General features: G+C 40.6%; 1 protein-coding gene across 12 annotated transcripts in view; it reads left to right on the top strand.

The window, feature by feature from the left end:
- The window catches only part of LOC102454172 (contactin-4), a 731,510-nt gene that overhangs the window by 310,383 nt on the left and 397,544 nt on the right, over positions 1-23,583 (top strand). Inside the window, exon 1 of one of the 12 annotated variants that reach the window (XM_075938677.1) lies at positions 17,013-17,115. The exons of 8 other annotated variants lie outside the window; for them this stretch is intronic. The gene's annotated coding sequence lies outside the window, so the exon portion shown is untranslated. Of the gene's footprint in view, positions 1-17,012; positions 17,116-18,384; positions 18,549-18,644; positions 18,709-22,102; positions 22,213-23,583 lie in introns of those variants that run through there. 3 more of the 12 variants (XM_075938674.1, XM_075938678.1, XM_075938675.1) reach the window with 3 other exon arrangements.

The raw sequence follows: 23,583 nt of genomic DNA on the forward strand, positions 1-23,583 counted from the left end.
CCTAATATCCAACCTAAACCTCCCTCGCTGCATTTTAAGCCCATTGCTTCTTGTCCTATCCTTAGAGGCTAAGGAGACCAATTTTTCTCCTCCTTGTGACACCCTTTTAGATACCTAAAAACTGCTGTCATGTCCCCTCTCAGTCTTCTCCTTTCCATGACACCACACTCTCTGCTAATGCAGGATTGGGGTTCTGAAACTTTCCTCTATCTTTGGATGGCGTTCTTCTTTCACTGAGGGATGTAGCAAGTGAGTTTTCATGATGTCTGGTGCCTGATATGCCTGGCAAATGGGGGCGTTGGAGTTTTGTGCACCACAAAGACAAAGATATTTAAATCCCGGGCTTCATTTGCAACTTCGATTGACTACATTAACCACCCTAGTTCGAACTAGGGTGGTAGTGTAGACATACCCCCAAAGAGGTTGTGGAATCTTCATCTCTGGAGATATTTAAGAGCAGGTTAGATAGACATCTATCAGGAATGGTCTAAAGTATTGGGTCCTGCCATAATGGCAGAGGACTGGACTTGATGACCTCTCGAGGTCCCTTCCAGTTCTAGTGTTCTATGATTCTATGGGACTACTCTCCTCCAAGACGTAATCCCTGATCTTGATCTTTCTCTTTTTTATTTTTTTTTTATTTGCTTCTGGGCTATAGACCTGCTGGAAATTGTGGTTGTGATTCTTCTCCTTGTTGGGCTAGGACTCATCCACCTTGATTCCTGTAGCTGAGAAGGTGGAATATAACATGAGCGGTTTCTTTGTGTAAAATTCTTTCTGGTAAGGGCAAGCCAGTACCTTCTACTTTACCCATGTTGAAGAGAGGGCATGATTTATGCTAACAAGAATAAAATAATTAGAGAATTAGATTCTTTTTACCTACCTCCTCCCTCCCCCTTCTTCCCCTCCAAAAAAACAAGCCTGGTTCTTGGGTATGTTACCATCTTTTAACTCCTTGGCAGTGCTCAAAATAGTATAATGGTCCTGGCCACATTAGAATCTAGATGTCTCGGAAGATAGAAGTTTTAGCCATTCAGAGACTTCCTAGATCCTTACCACTCCCCGCCCAAGTTGCTATGGTAAGCCTGTGAGTTATCTCCAGCATTTCATATCCTAAGGTCCAAGAAGTGACCTTTTATGCAAAACAGCTTTCTATCCATCTAGATTGGTATATACAAGATAATTTACTAACAATGTTTAAAACATGGCAGCAGAAAACCTCCTTTTTAATATCTCCAACCAGGTGTAACCTGTGCAGAATAAGCATGTTATCTCAATGGAGTTATGGTATCTTCATTCCCACTATAGTGTTAGTCCCCCCATATGTCATATAGTATATAGTTTGCAACCAGGGAAGAGACTATTCCACCTTCTTTTGAGGGATGCCTAAAAAGCCTTTGGGTTCTGACAGTAATTAATGAATATAAGAGTGATAGGCTAGTTACAGTTTATTTATATTTTATATCAAGTCAATCAATTTCACAGGAAAACATTGCAGAATACAGTGTCTGGGCATGTTGAGCTGTACAGTTTTAATTGTATGAACATAAAAATTGATTACCCTTGAGCATTATAAGCTGTTTTTTATGGATTGAAAATATTTTCCCTGCATAAATGCAAATTCTTGTAAACAAGTGCATATCTTGCTTTTAATATTTTAAAGTCTTTTAATTGTAGGCATTATGGGTTATACTCTGTGATAATTCTGGCCTTTCCCAAAGGCATCAAGTGTGAGAATGAATTAAAATGGGGGCATTATCTTTATTTTATTTGGAAGGCCATCTTCTGCAGGACTCTGGAACTCAAGATGGGGGGAAAAGGGTGTTTTGCTCAAAAATAGCAAACAATCTGATGCTGAGAAGATACCTTCACAGGGGAATATAAATCAAATAGAAGCAGTGATAAGCTATTGATCTCCCTCCAGATCCCATAATACCCTTTGCACAAAGCTGTATAATATTGCAAAGTACTGAAGACATCAAGAACCTGGAAAGTAAATGAAACACCTTTCTTGACTTATTTTCTTCTTCTGAAGGGGCGATGGACTATTTTCATTTGATAATGGAGAAGAACAGTTCTTCCATCTTGTTGAATGTCTTGGCAATGCAACATTGGAAGTGAGCGTTACATGGCAATATCAATAGGGTTGCCAGATGCTCTCCCAAAAATACCGAATACGCAGGCTAAAAATTTTTCTCGAGCAAAAAACAAACAAACACGTGTGTCAGACATACAAAAAAATACCCTGCACCGTCCAGCTTCAGCACACAACCACAGGAGGTGCCACAAGGCTTCCATCCAGTGCCTGGCCAAAAAAACAGAAAATACCGGACGTTACATATGTCCGGTATTTTCTGAATTTTTTTTTACCAGACAGAGGGTGCAAAAACCTCACGTGATGCACCCCCTCTTGCCCATTCCCAGCATCTGGCAAATAGAGACCAGGGACACATCACTGCTCGACTTTGCAGGATATTGGTGTGCCTGCCAAAGCACCCTGAGATGCAGTGGAGGATTGAGGCGGGCTCACAGGGGGAGGTTGTGAGGAGGCATGTGAGGGGGGTCGGGGGCTCACAAGGGTAGTTGTGGGGTCTTCGAAGGGCGAGCTGTGGGGGGAGGGCTTGCTGGAGCTGCTTGCCCAGGGCGTGGACCAGGCGCCCGCACATGCTGTCTCTGTCCTTGCATGGTGCTTCAGGCGTGGCTGCCGGGTCTGTGTGCGGGGTGGGTTCCGAGCCCAGTCAAGCCAGAGTGCTCCCGTTGCTTGGACCAAAGCGGCGGGTACATGTCTTGCAGTAGAGGTGGGGCCCAGTGACGTCACGGGGTTGGGGCAGCCACTGGCCGCAGCCAGAGTCCAATGGGCTGGGCCCCCGGCAGGTACTCCCTCTAGTTGCTAGCAGAAGCCACTAGAAGGATTCCCAGCCACTCCCCCCACCTGGCTTCCGCATGCTACCAAAGGCGCCCAGCTGGGAGGCGGGGCCGCTATTGGCACTGGGAGCCTCTGGTTGCATGCAGAAGCCGGGCAGGGGGAGTGGCTGGGAGTGGCCCTGCCCACGCCCGACTTTTTCTATGTCCGGTATTTTCTGAATTTTTTTACCAGGCAGAGAGAACAAATACCGGACTGTCCGGTAGAAAACCAGACACCTAGCAACCCTAGGCATCAATGACAATGGTCTACACAGCAGTCTACTCCATTATACTAACGGCATTCTCAGCTTTGATGAGGGTTGTCATGGTAGCAATTCAGATGCCCCTGATTTTTTTAAAAAATCTTTGGCCATTGATGAGGGGAGCCAAGTAGAATTCCAGTCATCACCTGGAAGAGAAGAAAGGTGATTCTTCTGAATTATGCTGATAGAGAGTAAAAACAAATAAGGGTCAGGTGTGAGTGGCAGGGATCCATACCCAAACTCATCTTAAGTAAAGCGGTTGGCAAGTCCCATGTTCTATAGATGGATTAAAAGTCACAACAGCTTCCAGAGACAGCAGATGAATTTTCAGGGAAATCATCCACAGAACATTTAACAGCAATAGGAAGAAAGCAGTTTACCTCTGTGGTTTTTCTTTAATATTGGTTTTGTGGTAAGGCACAAGAGACCATAGTCAGGATCTAGATCCCATTGTTCTAGGTTCATAGGGGTAAATATGCCCAACCAGCTTTAAATGATTTATCATGTTTGCTGCCTCTTAGACATATCCGCAGGAGTGTAATCTAACTACCTGGATCTTTCTTTGTCTGTCATCACTGTAGTGCATGAGCACTTGTAAGAAAGAAGGCACCTGGAAATAACTTCCTGATTTCTTTTAACATGTCAGGCTCTTATCCTGGGCAGTATTAAACTGGGTCTGTCAAATGCTCCCAGCATCATGTAAGACATAACTCAAGTACACATTGGCTGGTTGTAATTTTTTCTAGAGGAGCTTGTAATGTCGGTGTGCCTTTTTTTATTTTCTCATTAGTTTCTTTGGCACTCCCAGACGTCCTGGATGATACTCTTTCATATGATATCCCTAACATTCACATGGGGCTTCAGGAGATGGAAGAAGGTGAATGCTATGTCTTCTGGCAATTTGCTTATTGCTTATAAGAGCATCCTTCCAAAAATCGAAATCTACCTGGGGAGGACTTTTTTCAATTCTTCCCCTGAGAGATGGACCAAGTAATGTTAAACAAGAATAGTCCTCACTTTCAGACATACATGCTTTTCCCCCTGCCCCACTGTTGTTGCTGTTGCAGCTTGCGGAATCAATGTGGCTGTTGTTGTTTCCCTAATTTCTTTTTGTCTTCTCCAACATTCTAAGAAAAGGTTGTGTTTTAAGATACACCCCTGACACATGGATCACGGGAGGTGGAGGAGGCTGAGGGCATAGCCTCTGGCACTTTGTTCACAAGAATATCCTTCAAACATAGATAGCTGCAGCGGCACAGGAGCCAGCAAACAGAGCTGTAAACAGGGGAATTTGAGTGGGAGTTTGTAAGGGGAGTTTGGATATTGGGACTTGTTTGAGGTTTGTTTTTGCTGTTGAGGGAGTGTTTTGGTTTGTTTTTGTGTTCACCGGACTAATAAGATTTTGGTGAGAAAGTAAATAAAACAGAAAGGCAGTAGTGGCCATGGCCAAAGTAGTAGAGAACAGAAGGAGGATGATTGGATGTGGTAGCTGTGGTATGTACATGATTCTGGTGGGGGTACCTAAAAGGAGTTTTGTTTGCATGAAGTGCCGCCTGATAGACCTGATGGAAGAAAAGATCTGAGGACTGGAGATGCAGGTGGAAACGCTGGTCGAGTTTAGAAGGGGGTTTGAGCACATGATGGAGCAAAGGCATGACGTGGCTGAAGGGGAAAGCTTAGATATGCAGATGGAAGCAGGATCAAGGGCCTTAGAGGGGGGACTGCTGGGCGAAGAAAATGGACAATGGAAGCATGTGGCTAAGAGAACCAGGCAGAGGAAAAGATGGGTCAGTGAAGGAAAAATAGAGCTCAAGAACAGGTATGTGGAGCTGGAGAATGAAGAAGGAATATAGCAGGTAGGGTGAAGATGGAAGGGTAAGGAAGAAGAGAAGAGTGGCTAGTCCCATAGATAAAGGGGAAGAGTTAAAGGAGACAACACCAATAATTAGCATTAGGATGGGTTAAAGAGGATTACAAGGGAAAACTGGAATGGCAAGGACTTGCAGCCAGGGGAAGTAAGAGATAGACCAGAGAATCGCACTGTCACTAGGAAAAGGCAGGTCTACGTGACTGGGGACTCCTTATTGAGAAGAATAGATAGGCCTGTAACCAGAGCTGATCCAGAGAATTGAAGGGTGTGCTGTCTGCCAGGTGCTAAGATACGGGATGCGGAACTGAGGTTGAAGAGGATTATTAAGGGAGCAGGATCCATTGATCATCCTTCATGTAGGAACAAATGATACGGCTAGATTCTCGATGGAACGAATTAAGGGAGACTATGCTAAGCTGGGGAGGACACTCAAGGAAATTGAGGCTCAGGTGATCTCTAGTGGGATTCTACCTGTTCCTAGAGAAGGGCAACTAAGATGTGACAGGATTATGATGATCAATAGATGGCTTAGGCAGTGGTACTATAAGGAGGGATTTGGGATGTATGGTCACTGGGAGGCATTTATGGACAGAGGACTGGTCTCTCGGGATGGACTTCACCTAAGTAGGGAGGGAAATAGACTTCTAGGATGGAGGCTGGCTCAACTGATTAAAAGATCTTTAAACTAGTAATTTGGGGGAGACGGTTGGGAAGTGTCCAAGTAATCTCTACGCTGGATTTTAACACTGAGAGGGAGGAAAATGAAGTAAGAAAGGATATAGCTGGGGGGTAGGAGAATGTACATGAGGAAGGGTAGGGTGGATACTAGTCTAATAGGTCATATTGGAGGTACAACGTCCATGCCAAATTGGGTAAAGAATGTGAATGAGGCCAAACAGCAAAAATTAAGATGTTTGTACACCAATGCGAGAAGCCTAGGTAACAAAATGGAGGAACTAGAGCTATTGGTCCAAGAAGTGAAACCAGATATTACAGGAATAACAGAAACATGGTGGAATACTAGGCATGACTGGAGTACAGGTATTGAAGGGTATGTGCTGTTTAGGAAAGACAGAAATAAGGGTAAAGGTGGTAGAGTCGCATTGTATATCAAAGATGAGGTAGATTGTAAGGAAATAAAAAGTGATGGAATGGAGAAGACAGAGTCTGTTTGGGCAAAAATCACATTGGGGAAGAAAACTATCAGATCCTCCCCCGGGACAGTGCTTGGGGTGTGTTATAGACCACCGGGATCCAATTTGGATATGGATAGAAACCTCTTTAATGTTTTAAATGAAGTAAATACTCATGGAAACTGCGTAATCATGGGAGATTTCAACTTTCCAGATATAGACTGGAGAACAAGTGCTTGTAATAATAATAGGGCTCAGATTTTCCTAGATGTGATAGCTGATGAATTCCTTCATCAAGTAGTTGCTGAACCAACAAGGGTTTTATTTTAGATTTCGTTTTGGTGAGTAGCAAGGACCTCATAGATGAAATGGTTGTAGGGGACAACCTTGGCTCAAGTGATCATGAGCTAATTCAGTTCAAATTCTTTGGAAGGATAAAACAAAATCTGAGACTAGGGTTTTTGATTTCAAAAGGACTACCTTTAATAAATTAAGGAAATTAGTTAGGGAAGTTGATTGGACTAAATAAATTATGGATCTTGAGGTGGAGGAGGCCTGGGATTATTTTAAGTTAAAGTTGAGAAGCTGTCAGGAGCCTGTATCCCAAGAAAAGGGAAAAATTTATAGGCAGGTGTGTTAGATCAAGCTGGATGAGCAAGCATCTCAGAGAGGTGATTAAGAAAAAGCAGAAAGCATATAAGGAGTGGAAGATGGGAGGGATCAGTAAAGAAAGTTACCTTATTGAGGTTAGAGCATGTAGGGACAAAGTGAGAGAGGCTAAAAGTCAGGTAGAGTTGGACCTTGCAAAGGGAATTAAAACCAATAGTAAAAGGTTTTATAGCCATATAAATAGGAAAAAAAACAACAAAAGAAGAAGTAAGACCGCTAATTACTAAGGATGGAGTGGAGGCTAAGGATAATCTAGGAATGGCCCAATATCTAAACAAATTCTTTGCTTCAGTCTTTAATGAGGCTAATGAAGAGCTTAGGGATAATGGTAACATAACAAATGGGACTAAGGATATGGAGGTAGATATTACCATATCCGATGTAAAAGCCAAACTAGAACAGCTTAATGGGAGTAAATCGGGGGGGCCAGATAATCTTCATCCAAGAATATTAAAGGAACTGGTACATGAAATTGCAAGTTCATTAGCAAAAATTTTTAATAAATCTCTAAACTCAGGGGTTGTACCATTTGACTGGAGAATTGCTAATATACTTCCTATTTTTAAGAAAGGGGAAAAAAAAGTGACCCGGGTAACTATAGGCATGTTAGTTTGACATCTGTAGAATGCAAGAACTTGGAAAAAATTTTGAAGGAGAAAGTAGTTAGAGACATTGAGGCTAATGGCAATTGGGACAAATTACAACATGGTTTTACAAAAGGTAGGACGTGCCAAACCAACCTGATATCCTTCTTTGAGAAAGTAACAGATTTTTTTAGATAAAAGAAATGCAGTGAATCTAATCTACCTCAACTTTAGTAAGGCATTTGATACAGTACCGCATGGGGAATTATTGGTTAAATTGGAAAAGATAGGGATTAATATGAAAGTTGAGAGGTGGATAAGCAACTGGTTAAAGGGGAGACTACAGCGGGTCATACTGAAAGGTAAACTGTCAGGTTAGAGGAAGGTTACTAGTGGAGTTCCTCAGGGATCAGTTTTGGGGCCAATTTTATTTAATCTTTTAATCGCTGACCTTGGCACCAAAAGTGGAAGTGTCCTGATAAAATTTGAGGATGACACAAAGTTGGGAGGTATTGCCAATTCAGAAAAGGATCAGGATATCATACAGGAAGATCTGGATGACCTTGTAAATTGGAGTGATAGCAATAGGGTGAAATTTAATAGTGAGAAGTGTAAGGTTATGCATTTAGGGATTAATAAAAAGAATTTTAGTTATAAACTGGGGACACATCATTTGGAAGTAACGGAAGAGGAGAAGGACCTCAGAGTCCTGGTTGATTATAGGATTACTATGAGCCGCTAATGTGACATGGCCATGAAAAAGGCTAATATGATCTTGCGATGTATTAGGCGAGGTATTTCCAGTAGGGATAAGGAGGTGTTAGTGCCGTTATACAAGGCATTGGTGAGACTCCATTTGGAATACTGTGTGCAGTTCTAGTCTCCCATGTTTAAGAAGGATGAATTCAAACTGGAACAGGTACAAAGAAGGGCCACTACGATGATTCGAGGAATGGAAAACCTGTTTTATGAAAGGAGACTCAAGGAGTTTGGCTTGTTTACCTTAACCAAAAGAAGGCCGAGGGGGGACATGATTGCTCTCTTTAAATATATTATATATTATAAATACCGGGGAGGGAGAGGAATTATTTAAGCTTAATACCAATGTGGACACAAGAACAAATGGATATAAGCTGGCTAGTAGGAAGTTTAGACTTGAGATTAGACAAAGGTTTCTAACCATTAGAGGAGTGAGGTTCTGGAACGGCCTTCCAAGGGAAGTAGTGGGGGCAAAAGATCTATCTGGCTTCAAGATTAAACTAGATGGGCTTATGAAGGGATGGTTTGATGAGATAACATGATCTTGGTAACTAATTGACCATTCATTATCAATGGTAAATAGGTCAATGGAAGGATGATAGGAGTTACTATAGAGAACTGTCTGGGTGCCTGGTTGGTGAGTCTTGCCCATATGCTCAGGGTTTAGCTGATCACCATATTTGGGGTCAGGAAGGAATTTTCCTCCAGGGTAGATTGGCAGAGACCCTGGAGGTTTTTCACCTTCCTCTGTAGCATGGGGTACAGATCACAGCTAGAGGATTCTCTGCATCTTGGAGTCTTCAAACTATTTGAAGGCTTCAATATCTGAGATATAGGTGAGAGGATTATTCTAGGAGGGGGTGGGTGAGATTCTGTAGCCTGCACTGTGCAGGGGGTCAGAGTAGTTGATCATAATGGTCCCTTCTGACCTTAAAGTCTATGAGTCTATGAGAAAGCACATTTATTTATTCGGGGGGCTGAAGTATCCAGTTGGAGCACATTTGATTCCTTAATCAGTTAACATCCTGAAACACGGTGCCTCCCACCTTTGTGGCTATGAGTCTTTCCTTAGTTGAAAAGTCACTTTGTTGTTATTTGTTATTATTGTTTTTAGTGGAAAAACTGGCAAGGTGGAATGAATGTTTAAGAAAGAGATGAGTTTATGCCTTTGGTCAGATAATTTTAGAACTGTTCATTCAGTCAAAAGATTGAAGTCCAGTAAATGCTGGGATTTTTGTTTCAAAATATCAGCTTCCTCCATACAGAATTGGCAGAATTCATTCTGGGTGAATGTAAGTGCTGGCCAACAAAATTGCTTCTGTTTAACAGGGGAAAAATTGGGCCAAATAATCCGCTATATTAAAATTAGCATAGCTCCATGAACGTCAATGAACCTCCACCAATTTGTCCTGGCATCCTTAGGAACAGGTGAAGGGGATTGTAAATATACAGGCAGTCCCCGGGTTACGTACAAGATAGGGACTGTAGGTTTGTTCTTAAGTTTAATCTGTATGTAAGTCGGAACTGGCATCCAGATTCAGCCGCTGCTGAAACTGATCAGTTTCAACAGCGGCTGAATCTGGACACCACTTCCGACTTACATACAGATTCAACTTAAGAACCCCAGGCGTCCCCCAAGTGAGCTGCTGCTGAAACTGATCAGCAGCTGATTCCAGGAAGCCCAGGGCAGAGCAACTCTGCCTCGGGCTTCCTGTAGTCAGCCGCTGGTCAGTTTCAGCAGCGGCTGACTTGGGGACGCCTGGGGCAGAGAAGCTCGGGTGTTGCTGGGTTGGTCCAGTAGCGCGGCTGCTCCTCTGCGCTACTGGAGCAACCCAGCAGCACCCCAGCTGCTCTGCCCCAGGCGTCCTGATTCAGCCGCTGCTGAAACTGATCAGCAGCGGCTGAATCAGGACACCTGGGGCAGAGCAGCTGAGGTGCTGCCGGGTTGGTCCAGTAGCGCCAAGGAGTGGTGCTGCGGGACCAACCGGCAGCGCCCCACCTGCTCTACCACAGGCCCCGGGCTTTGCTCCACGTCTCCCTGGTCTGCTGGGGGGGGCACTAGCTGCGTCCCCCCCCAGCAGACCAGGGAGACGCGGAGCAAAGCGGCGGAGGACCCGGGCCGGACCGCGGCGCTTCCAGATCAGCGCCCCGGTCTGGCCCGGTTCCTCCACGGCTTTGCTCAGCGTCTCCCTGCTCTGCAGACCACTGAGACGCTGAGCAAAGCCGCGGAGTACCCGGGCCGGACTCGGGGCGCTTCCAGATCAGCGCCGCGGGTCCGGCCCGGGTCCTCCGCCGCTTTGCTCCCCGTCTCCCTAGTCTGCTGGCTCCCCCAGCAGACTAGGGAGATGGGGAACAGCTTTTCTCGCCCCGGAGGAGGCGGGCAGCGGGAGCAGGCGTCCCACCACTCCATTCCTCCGGGGCGAGAAAATCCCCGTTCGTAACTGCGGAAAGTCGGATCCGCGTAACTCGGGGACTGCCTGTACTGTTAAACAGCTTCATCCTTTACTTAGTCTCAGGAGTGGAATCGAAGAACAGTTGTGTCCAAAGCAGTTATAAGCATTCTCAGAAGGATTCCAGAAGAGTATTTACAGAGTGTTTACAGAGTATTACAAAGGTTGAACGTAGTCTGGCAACCTTGGGACCTGACCAGTGCCAAACCAGAGAATTTGCTGGACCACAGGAGGTCAGTATTTTCTAGCAGAATTACAACACTTCCACTGCTTACTGGGTTCTGAGAAGACATTTAAGGATAAATCAGAGTTAAATAACAGCACCAAAACCTGAGATCCAGGGCTGGTGACTGAAAACCAACACTATGGGACTGCGGGAAACTCGGCCACACCCATGAAAAGTGGATATCTGGCTAACTAAAATCACGCTAGACCACAGATGTAATGTCAGACTAGAGTTGTTCAACCTGTAATCCTGTAATAAGTCTCAGTATCAGGAATGTTTGAGTACATGTGTGTGTCTATCCAGCCTAACATTTTTTCTTAGTTACATTTAATTACCACTAGGTGTATCCATAATTCCCAATATTAGAAAGGTCAATGTTGTACATGGTATTTTTCAGCAGTCAGAGATCTTTAGTCCTTACCAAACATCACCCAATTGACCTTTGTTTTATCAAGTATATCTGGAGGAATGAATTCTGCTATGTGACAGTGGCCCAGTACATTCCTCTGCGTTGGCAATGCTGTTGGAGAACAAATGTAGTGATAGCTGCCTACCTATCTGGATGGAGAGTTTGATTCAAAATAAGATGTTTAAAACCTTATGTTGTTGTGCCTACAATGCAGGCATAGAAAAATGTTTTGAAGTACTCCTGGTTTGAGAGCGTTAGCTCAGAGTTATTTTCTCATTTTTGTTTTGGATTTGCCATACCTCCACAAATAATATGAATGCTTCCTTGCATATAGGATCTGCTTGAAAACCCTTGAGGTCAGTGGAAGGACTCTTAGGGTACGCCTACACAGCAGCATTATTTCTGAGTAACTGACGTTATTCCGAAATAACAAAGAGCATGTTTAGACTACAAGCCTTTATTTCAAAATAATGTCGAGCTAGAGGACTTCTTACTCTGACTCACGGAGAGTAAGGAAAGTCAAAGGAAGAGTGTTCTTCCTTTAACTTCCTGCTGTGTAGACAGCGCCAAAAGCTGAGTTAAGCTATTTCGAATTAAGCTACGTAATTGACATAGCTGAAATTGCATACTCTAATTCAACTTCAGTCCTGCTGTGTAGGCATACTCTTATTGACTTCAGTGGACTTCACATTAGCACAAGACTTTGTCTATACACTGCCACTTAGTAAGGCAAACGATTAGCTTTGAACACTTCTCTGTTGACAATAAAGGTATTATCAATGTAGTCACTGAGGGCAGTTGGTCTGAGATAAGTGGAATATGCTGTTACATTATGAGTCAACCATAAGGAGATGTTCAGTGTGGAATCTTGTTTCCTAATTACATAGACTGGCAGTAAAAATAATAATATGCACTTATATGTAGTGCATTTTGTCCAAGGATATCAAACTGCTTTATAAATATTAATTAAGCCTCAAAAAATCTCTGTGGAGTAGGTAATTATCATTGCTGTAAACATTTTACATATGAGACAGAGAGATTAATGGCTTTGTATTCCACAAACTTTTTTTCACAAAATTAGACATATTCCAAGATGCCTAATATTTTTTCTTGCAATTGTAATTGGAAAATTGTATGTTTGAAAATGGCAAGTCATGAAGCTGTCTGTCCATACCTGACATGTTCAGGGAAAAATTAAGAACTCACATTTGGGCTACGTCTACATTGGCCCCTTTTCCGGAAGGGGCATGTTAATTTCAGCGATCGTAATAGGGAAATCTGCGGGGGATTTAAATATCCCCCGCGGCATTTAAATAAAAATGTCCACCGCTTTTTTCCGGCTTTTAGAAAAGCCGGAAAAGAGCGTCTACACTGGCCCCGATCCTCCGGAAAAAGTGCCCTTTTCCGGAGGATCTTATTCCTACTTCCACATATTCTGGAGGATCGGGGCCAGTGTAGCGGCGGACATTTTTATTTAAATGCCGCGGGGGATATTTAAATCCTCCGCAGATTTCCCTATTACGACTCGTGAAATTAACATGCCCCTTCCGGAAAAGGGGCCAGTGTAGACGTAGCCTTGATGTGTAATACTGTGTCTGACTTTTGGAATATCAGGCTTGCAAGGCCATGTAGTAAAAGTTAGTGGAAGAGGATCAGAAACAGGAGTCCTGTCACTGGTTTTTAGTTGCCATGAACTTTTGGGTGTAAAAAGTACAAAAATAATAAAATGCTGTAAAACTTTAAAAAAATTAGTTTTCTCCAAATTTCAGCTGTGTTGATGTATCCGTCACACCTCTTTCGAGTACCTCTATGGGCTCTCATACCACTGGTTGAGAAACACTATTCTAGACAACTGACTTACTTATATAGTAAGACTGTGTCTATACTGGCAAGTTTTTCTGGAAAATCAGCTGCTTTTCCGGAAAAATTTGCCAGCTGTCTACACTGGCTACTTGAAATAGTATGCTGCTCCCATTCGGGCAAAAGTCTTTTTCCGAAAGACTTTTGTGCAAAAGGGCCAGTGTAGACAGCACAGTACTGTTTTCAGCAAAAAAGCCCCTATCGTGAAAATGGCGATTGGGGCTTTTTTTGCAGAAAAGCGCATCTAGATTGGCCACGGACGCTTTTCCGCAAAAAGTGCTTTTGCGGAAAAGCATCCTGCCAATCTAGACGTGCTTTTCCGAAAATGCTTTTAACAGAAAACTTTTCCGTTAAAAGCATTTTCGGAAAATCATGCCAGTGTAGACGTAGCCTAAGGGTACATATAGACTACAAGCCTCTTTTGAAAGAGGCTTTTTCGAAAGAATCTTTTGAAAAAGCCTCATTCAAAAGACAGTGTCTAGACTTCAGCCAGTACTTTCAAAAAAGCAAATAGCTTTTTTGAAAGAGAGCACCTAGGCAGTCTGGATGCTTTCTTTCGAAAAAGTACAGTTCTCATTCAATAACACCTTTTTTCGAAAGAACACTTTTGAAAAAGGCATTATTCCTTGTAAAATGAGTTTTCTGTGATTGAAAAAACTGCCGTGGTCTTTCAATTTTCTTTCGAAAGAATGCGGTGGCAGTCTAGACGCAGGGGAAATTTTTTCGGAAAAAAACCTGTAGTCTAGACACACACTAAGAGGTGACTATCCAAGGTTGAAAATGCACCGTCTCAGCGACAAATTACAAGAACAAAAATAAATTAAATAGCTGCTAAATTTCTGGCAGCCAGCAGAGCTCAACCCCCATTACAAGCACATGACTTTCCCCCGTACAGATAGAACTTCAACTTCTGCAGGGCCTGAACAAATAGGAGGGCTTGAATATCAACAGAATAGGGCTATTTCAGAGCACAGACTTAAGCTTGGAAAAGGTTTTATATGCCACTCTCCCTCCCCATTATTAAGCAGATTGAGGACCTCTGCTGAGCACAACTGTGGTGCTACGTGTTAACTCAGATAGGAAGGTCTCAATCCATGTAAGTCCTTATAGGTAAACTCCTGGGGAAAGGATCCAATGTTTTGTTATTTGTGTATATGGTGTCTAGCAAACTGGTTTTCTGGTCTCTGACTGGAGCTCCTAAGCATTACCATTGTATAAACATTAATCAATCCATCACTTTCTAACTTCCTACAAAGCAGTAAATGTAAAACATTACCAGTTCAGATAGCTCTTTTTTTAATTTTTAATTTGTTTCAACCCATCACCTTTCACAATATCTGTACACATCTTTGCTTTGACAGCTTTCTGTTGGAGGATGTCTGTCTTTTTTCAACCGTTCCATAAATCAATTATGGAAAGAGTCCAGATTTTATGTTTATTTATTTTGTCATCGATGTTGGTATTCCACTTTCAATAAAGAAATAATTTATGACAGCACACCATTGAAGGCTTTGTATGATTGTGTTTTATTTTTGTAATAATTTGTCTCCAAGGGGATTGCACTAATGATTGATGGAGTTTAAGAAAATTGTGGTTCGTATTATCACTTATATGTTGAATCTAGTGCAAATCAGTGGGCACCAAAGTGTATGCAACCCAAACAATAATCAAAAATGAATCTAAATAACTACCAAGCAAACAAGAATTGAATAGAACTTAAAATCAATGCAATCATTTATTTTCAACTTTATTACGGAATAAAGATATCTGTATATATTAATTTGCTTCTCTTTCTATTTACTCCCATGCTTTGCTTACAGATATGACTAAGATACATAATTGCTAATTTAATTAACTTTTTTTTATGGTCTGCATCTCGTAAGCTCTGTGAAACACGTTGGCTGAAGTTCCCATAAGCCAAGAACAAAAATAAGGGACTTACCCCTTTCCTACACAGCCTTCTTATAAACTAGCTGAAACTTAAATAAAGCATCAATCAATTAACAAGTAAATTCCCATCAAGCCCAATATCTGAAATTTTGGATCTGACCCTCTGTCTCTGTAATCAGAACTGAGTCCAATCCATTGAAATCTGAGGAGCTATGACAGATTACATCAACAGAATATGGTCAAAACAATTTCACCAAAGGTGTGGATTCAGATTATTGCATGCAAAGTGAATCAATGTCATTGTTTCTCATTAAATTAATGAAGTATTATTCACTACTTGACCTGCAAATGAAAGCTTTTTCATAAAACTGAGTTATATAGTCTACTTTTCATATTGGTAGGGGCATATTGTACTCATATTTTGTATACATATGATACTTTTAGCTTATATGGGAGCTGGGCGTCAAGCCATTTGCCTCTGCTTCAGAAGACCTTGACTTGGGTTCATTTGGGTCTACTTCATCTTGGCTCATAGAAGACTTATTGTTAGACTGTTGCACTCTTTCACAGGTCCAAAACACTGATCTCATAAAGCACTCAAAGCCTTCAGTTCCCATTGGGAAAACTTGAAGTTAGCGACACTCAGCCTCTCAAGAGACTGTGTCACAGGATAGCAGCATGATAACAAATGAGGTGTACTGAGAAATCTGTCAAGAAGCTTTCATGCAGTGGGTTCAGTTCTTGACTGCTGTAAAATGCTGTGTATGCTGACCAGTATTTTCTGTTTACTTGCTCTCCCCAGCTGTATCCATTCCTTGTCCCCTGTCTTATTCTTAGATTATACATTCTTTGGTAGAAGGGACCATCTTTTGTTCTTGTATTTTTACAGCACCTGCCACTGGGCCAGGGGTTCCCCCACCCAGTCTGGGGTCCTGGTCCATCTGCAGGTCTCTAAGGCATTGTGGTAGTACAAATAATTTATAATAGTGTCTATCACTATACCTTGCCTAAACCCTTTTTATCTACAAACAGAAGAAGATATACTTTTTTTAAAGTTAGTGTTCAGTAACCAAAAGCTCACAATGTCATACCTTACGTATTGATATGTGATGTTAGAGGAAACATCTTCCAAGAGATGATTTTACACCAACTTTGAGCACAGCCTTTAAATGGCTACAATGGCTTACCTTGGTAGATATGGAAACTCTATTTTGCCCCTTTCCTACACTGCTTTCTTGTTGACTAGTAGATTTGAAACTTAAATAAAACATGGATAAAAAACTCACAATGTATTAACAAGAAAAATATAAGTACAATAGTGCTCTCATTTTTAAAAGAAGCTAGTTTTGCTTCTGCTTCTTGCTGCAGGACTGTTATCTTCTGTGAAAAGGTTCTTCCCCACTAGAGTCAGAATCCACCAAATCTCTGTTCCCCAAAGATTAAACCTGAAAAGGATATAAATGTACAGAGAAGTGGTGAAAATGATACCACAGCATGTATGGCAGCATGTAATAGTTAAACAGGGCTGCAGAGAAGACCTGACACAGACTTGGTGGATTATAACAGCATAATTCTGTATATGTAAAGCATCCAGTTTAATTATAGGGATTTATGTAATCATCTTTAATGTGGACATAGCAGATGTAAAGACCTCATTGAAACCGGTGAACAAGTACTGCATGTATGTTATGTTTTTTTTAAAGGATTGACACACTTGATCAGTGAACAAAATTGATTTCCTAATCAGAATCTGTATTCGGATCTCCAGTTAAAGATATGTGCAGCTCTCTCTGTGTGCATCTTTGATTCATGTGCTAATTGTGTAGGTCCTTTGGGGGGAATACAGCAGCGAAGCAGTGTATTTCCTGATTAATGCTGGTGAAGAGACATGCAGTGCTCAGTGGATAGCAGTTAAGCATCTCTAGTCCCAGCTGAGAATATGGTTCCATTATCTCCCAGCTGCATAGACAATCCATAAGGGCCTGTTCTGCCTGGTTGATCAACATAGTGAAAGGAGTGACTTGCTGAGAGCTGAAATCTTTGTTTGATTTGCTGTAACATGTAAAGAGAAACTGGGATATTTTTATTTTACAGTTCTGTAAGTACCAGTTTTTCCTCGATAGCTGCATGTGAATGTGACTTTGCCAGATGCATTTGATTTTCTATTCCACTGCTCTTTGTTGAATCTAACCAGTGAGACAGGATATAATCTGGTTAGAGCTTGCAGTTGTCTTTGGCTTCTTTCTATGGGCATGTAATTGATTCACTTAAGCAAATTAGTTTTCTTTTCTTCCAAAATGTTTTTTATGTACATTAAGGATCTTGTTACATAGGTTGGACTGTGTTGTTTCAAAGACTCACATGAAACTGCTTGCAGACATTTGAGTCCTTTTTACAGTTTTTCTATGCATACCAATGGCAAAAGTAAGACCAAAAAGTCTGGAACAGAATATTTCAGAATTTTGCATTCTGTCTTTTAATGTAAAAAAATACTTGTTGACACAATAGTTCATTCGCTCAAGGTAGCAGCTTTCTGTTTTCCCCATAAACACAGTATGGGGAAAGAGGGGAAGTGAAGTGTTCAGATAGTAGAGAAGTACTTTCAAACTTTCTTTTAAAAACATATATGCATATGTACAATAGAATGTCAATGGTGTTGATTAATTTCAATTCAGTGTTGACGACTGAGTTAAAATGTAAGACAGGTATGTACTATACAGTAAGAATCTCATTTTATTTGGAAGGCATATTATGAAAACAGATCTCACGAACTGAAATTCTGAGTAGGTGTTTTGGGGTTTTTTTAGGAAAAGATGCAATATATCATCATATTTTATATGGCCCTGATTACTGAATATGTAAGCAACCATTATATTAACACCTGTCGTTTACAAAGATGCATCAATATAGCACTGTACTTGCAGAACAAATAAGTTTTTTTGCAGTGAATTGCAAATGATAAGTGACAGTAGTGGCATTGAAATTAATATCAGCACTGATATTTTTCTGGCTTTCGTGGGCTTTGTCTTCCCGTTCTATACATTTATGTAACGCATGGCTTTACATAAAGTGCCCTTGGATTTCTTGTGCTATATGTCAAGCCCTGGAATGGATGAAAGTAATTCAAAATTGTTCTGATTCGTAGGATAGAATAGTCAGAAAGTTAAATGAAATCCTGTGATGTAGAAGGTACATAAGAAGCACAAATATTATTTTTTTCTTGTATACACAATAAGTCTCAAAGCAGAGAAAACCATCGGCTGTGAAGTATGAAAGTGTCTCGCGAGTGAGGGTAGAGTATGTTCTCATTAGACTTGGTTGAAGGGAACAGCACAAGAAAGAGTAAAGTCACAACAGATGGCTACCTACGGTAGTACAGATATTCCGAGATCCTCGGAAGCTAGAGAGAAACATAAGGAAAATATAACATTTAGCAAGAGTTGATGCTAGAGAGTGAATACAATCTTTCTATGTGCCTTCCAAATAGATGCTGGTATTTTAGTATGGAGGTTTCTGCTTCCAAGGAAAAGGGTAAGTCAGAATTAAGTATCACAGAAAACATGTTTAAGGTTAATTGTTCTCAGCAACTGCTTCCTAAGCATTTTTTTTTCATAATTGAAAGCAAGAACTTGTCCTCATTTCAAAATAGAAGGCAACTCCAGTGAGCACTGCTGTAGAAAGAGCTACATGGGTATTACAATAATTTATTTCTTTAGTAATGTTATTTCAGCATTTCTGTAATGATTATGAGCACATGCAGCACGAAATGTGATATTGCTCCAATATGCATTAGATAAACTAAAGTGCTTAGTTACATGTCAGCCTTTTGCAAATATGTATGTTGTCTTAAAAAATTAAAGCTATCCTTTCCATTTGTCTCAGGTTTTTACACTGGAAGATTTGTTTGCACTGTTGCTCAAATGTGACCTCCTAGCCAAACTTAGCTAGCATGTTTAAAATGTACTGCTTTGCAACTACCTAGAGCATGATTTCTACAGAAAAGTATCTTATAGCTGTTGTTTAGTTTTCAGTTTAGTTTAGATTAAGAACTAAGTGATTTTGATAATAGTGTGAGTTATGAAGGAATGTTTACTATTATTTATTTAGCCTAAAGACACAGATATTTTGAATATTAGAGAGTAATGTTTTGCCAGTGCTGATTTTTGTACTGTTTCTTATTATTTTGGGAGATGTAAAAATGTAAGCATTTGACTGCAGTTGTGAGGAGTACTCAGAAGTAGCTATGCAAAATATCCTTAAAAGGAGCTGAAATACACTTGTGGAAGGCAAAAGATGAATTACTACACAGTGTGCTGTATGCTACATATCAGGCAATCAACAATACACAGTGGTAGCATACCTTGCAGGGAGGAGTGAATTTGAAACAAAGGGTTCTGATTTCTATCCAAATGTGCTTAAAAATGTAGACCAGGAAGAAGAGGGAATTAAAAGAAATCTGCAATGCCAGCAATGCTACGGAACAGCAATACAGCGTTTTTTTACTATCCACACTGAATAATCAAATGGGGGAGTGGTTTTATAGGTCTTGTAAATAATAATGCTTAAGTGGACCAGCAAGATACTTAACATGTGAGTGGCTTTTAAGCACAGGAGTTGCAGTCAATGGGACTCTTTATGTGCTTAATGTTAAGTTCATGCTTGAGCACTTTGTTGGATCAGAGCCTTTTATAGCACTTTCCATTTGAAATTCTCAAAAGTGCTCTACACCTTGATGAAAAACCAGGCACCTGTGACATGGCTCTGCCTTATTGTCCCTCTTGTGCAGAAAGTGGAAATTGAGGCACAAATTAACTTGGCAGAGACTTGCTCAAGGTTACAAAACAGCAAGTCTGTGATGAAACCAGAAATGTAAATGTTTGCACCCGATTTCCAGTCTCTTAGTCTAACTACTGGCCTCTACTGACCTACAAAATGATAGTAAAACCAAGCCACTTATAGTAAGATTAGGAACAGTACTTGTTAATTTGATCAACTACATTGTTAAAGTCTCTTCATAGCATTCATTTCCATACATGACAAAAGAAACTTAAAAAAGCCCACAGTACTGATTGCCACTACCTAAAAAGATGGGATAAAAATTGCCAGAAATATAATACCGTTCATCCTTTCAGAGATACAGAACTTGTTGAATGTCATACAAGTCTTTATTCATTTGTTTCTTAGGGGTGGAGTTACAGGCAGTCCCCGGGTTACATACAAGATAGGGACTGTAGGATTGTTCTTAAGTTGAATTTGTATGTAAGTCGGAACTGGTACATATTGTAGGGGAAACTCTAGCCAAACATTTCTCCAGAGCTGAGTTTTATTCTCCCACACTTCACTTCCCTCAGTCCTTTATTCTCAAGCTGAGGTGTCTGCTGAGAAAAGCCGCTCCGCGTCTCCCTGGTCTGCTGGGGGGGGGGGGGGGGGGGGCGCTAGCTTTGCGTCTCCCTAGTCTGCTGGGGGGAAGCAGCTAGTGCGGGGTTGCCTCACCCCGTTTGTAAGTAGGGATCCAATGTAAGTCGGATCCATGTAACCCGGGGACTGCCTGTATATGGAGCAAATTTTTTTCTCTAATGTTAAGCTATTGACATGACAAAATTAGGTCAATGTAAATTATTTGCTAAAAATGTGTATGTAACACATGATTTGTTGCATATTACAATTGCTAACCCTGTGGAAGTTTTAACTGTGAAGCAACTCAGCTGAACTACTGTCACCAGCCTTCCCTTCCTTTAATGCCATCCCCAGCAATAATAACCCTGGAATATACTTAAAATAATGCATTGATTAGGAATTCATAGTAAGTACTTTCATACATGGGGTTCTTATATAACTCTAATTTAAACATACAGTTGATCTCTAATTGTTGCTTTATTACATGATAATATTTTAAAATGAACATTTAAGTGACTGCAAGAGGATCAGATTGCTGTGATTTAGTGTTCCATGTGCTGAAGGAAGAAAGGAAGCTAGCTATCTAATGGAGAGTGTAAACTTGTACATGTAGAATACACGCAAAAGGGAACCATAAGGAATTATTTAAGGGGCACTGATTCTCACTAACATTCAGTGCATGTATGTTGATGTGGAGGAATATGTATAATATAAAACAGGATGATGCAGTATTTTCTGGATGCTATAAGTGCACGTTGTACAATTGTATGTAAATATGCTTGATTGGCATTGTTTCATGTTTGCTATGTTGTTGTTAAGGAAGGTTAATTTTACCCCCGATTAAACTTATATAATGTAATGTATTGAACCAGGAAATAGTTAATTTTTTAAGAGATCAATATAGTATGTGAAAATCATTTGCTTTTTGTTTCCCAAGAATCAGTATGCTTGCTGGACAGCCCAAACCCAATTAACTGAAAGCAGCGATGCAAGATCTCTACCATTGTTGTCATTGCATTTTTCCCTTTCCATCCAGGCAATGCATTTCCATATTAAAGTAAAATATACTCTTATCCACATGGTCTCTAGAATGGTGACAGGGAGGATTTCTTTACACTGTTGATTCCTTAGCTGCAGTCTTATAAATTTTCTTCAACAGCATCATGCATTTGGGTTTAAACCAATGAATGAGAAGATTTTGGAAGTGCAGTTCAATATTGGTTAGTTAATAGTTCCAATGGTGTGCTAGACAGTTTTATTGTATTGTATGAGAAAGCTATAAATCATTGATAAGACATGACTGTATTTACTGCACAAGGACCTGTCCTTCCCCCCCCCCCCCCCCCATAATTAAAAAGCACATGTTCTCTAGGAAGGGATAAAGTAGTTTAGCTCAAAAGTATTAGCTTGTTTTTCAGCAAGGTAAAATCAGTGATTTAATGTTTAGAGGAAAGTATCACGAAGGACTGCAAAGAAATAAATATATTGTATGGCAAGATATAAGCTCTGGTGCTGTAGATTTTAGAGGAGATGGCAGAAGCTGAATATCCCTGGCAGTTGGCAGAAGGGACTAAAGAAGACAGATTTAAGACTTGCCAGAAGGAAACTTTATATCAGTGGGTACATTCAAGTGCCCTGCAAAGGAAATGCAAATAAGGCAGCAGAATCTGAGAGTTCTGTGGTCAAATGAAATGCGCAGAAACAGCTTCAAGCTGAGGAGGGAAGATGTGGTATATGTTGAAAAATATCAAATATAAGACCACTGGGACAAATTGAGAAGCAGCTGTCACGTGCATTGGTAAGATACTGCATAAATTATTACAAAATCTGAATAGCTCATAGTGAGATGTTAAAAAATGTTGTTGCTTCTAGCTACTTTTTGATGCTTTAACATGTTAATAAAATTATTGTCTGCTACTACTCTGTAGGAAGTGGTCACAGTGATACTAGACATTCTGTAGGATTAGAAACACTCTCCCTGCAAGGTTACTTCAAAGTAGTTGCTTGAGGAGCGTTACTAAATAATAATTTGCAATGATGTTGTAACCGAGTCAGTCCCCGTGTATTAGGGAGACAAGGTAGGATCATATATTTTATTGAACCAACTTCTATTGGTGAGAGAGGCAACCTTAAACAGAGCTTACACAAAGCTCTTCTCATCCTGAGTACATTTCCCAGACCTGAAGAATAGCTCTATATGACCCAAAAGCTTGTTTTTCTCAGAAGTTGGTGCAGTAATAGATATTATCTTGCCCACCTTGTCTCACTAAATAATAGGAAATTTATATAGATTTAAAGTATCCTTTCTATCCTTGAGAGCTTATCATTGTGAATGAATGCTTCAAGCTGAAGTGTATGTTGTGTAATTATACCACAAATACGGAAAATGTATTTAGTTAGCAAAAAGATCTTTTTTTAAAACTACTTGTATTATTACCTTCTCTGAGTTTGAGAATCCAAACCATAATAATGCATGTAGGTGTTTTAGACATTTAGTAACATGTTTGGCTTCTTTGCATATTATCAATGAGCCAGGTCAGTAATTACACAAACTTAGTAACTTGAAAGTTGGTTTTGGGTGGGGGGGTTTTCTGCTTCTTTGGATTTTTGTACATTCAGGCACCTTTTAGAATAGAAGAGCTGCTTGCACAGAAACAATTTCATGACACTAAAAGAAATCCTTGGGGCTGCTCTCAGAACAGAGCAAATATTGTGATCGAATATGGTTTCTAGGGAATGTACGTGATGTATGTTGCACAAGCAGATTCTGTAACTTGAAGTGTTCTGTTTGTCTTCTTCTACTATTGATATATTTATGGAGTGGGAAGATGCAATAGCTAAGAGATCCTCCTTGGTCCCACACTATACCTACTCTGTCAGAATCCCTTTGGGAAACCACTTTACTACTGTTAACCTTTTGTAGATATTGTGTTTCCTGTTTAAACTAGCTAGAATACAACACACTTAAAAATTACATATGCTAGATAGCTCTTTAGCCATACTTGTCTGAGAGAAAAATGCTTTTCTCTGCTATTTTGCAGTAAATGTAGCAAAACTGTTGAGGTAAATTTAACAAAATGTCTTATCTTGAAGGTTAATGCTTCCCCACAAATGAGAAATCCTGTGTAAAAATACAAATACAGTGGGGTTTTTTATCTTGGAAAGTTGC

The sequence above is a fragment of the Pelodiscus sinensis genome, chromosome 11 (genome assembly GCF_049634645.1).
Source record: "Pelodiscus sinensis isolate JC-2024 chromosome 11, ASM4963464v1, whole genome shotgun sequence".
NCBI classification, from domain to species: domain Eukaryota; kingdom Metazoa; phylum Chordata; order Testudines; family Trionychidae; genus Pelodiscus; species Pelodiscus sinensis.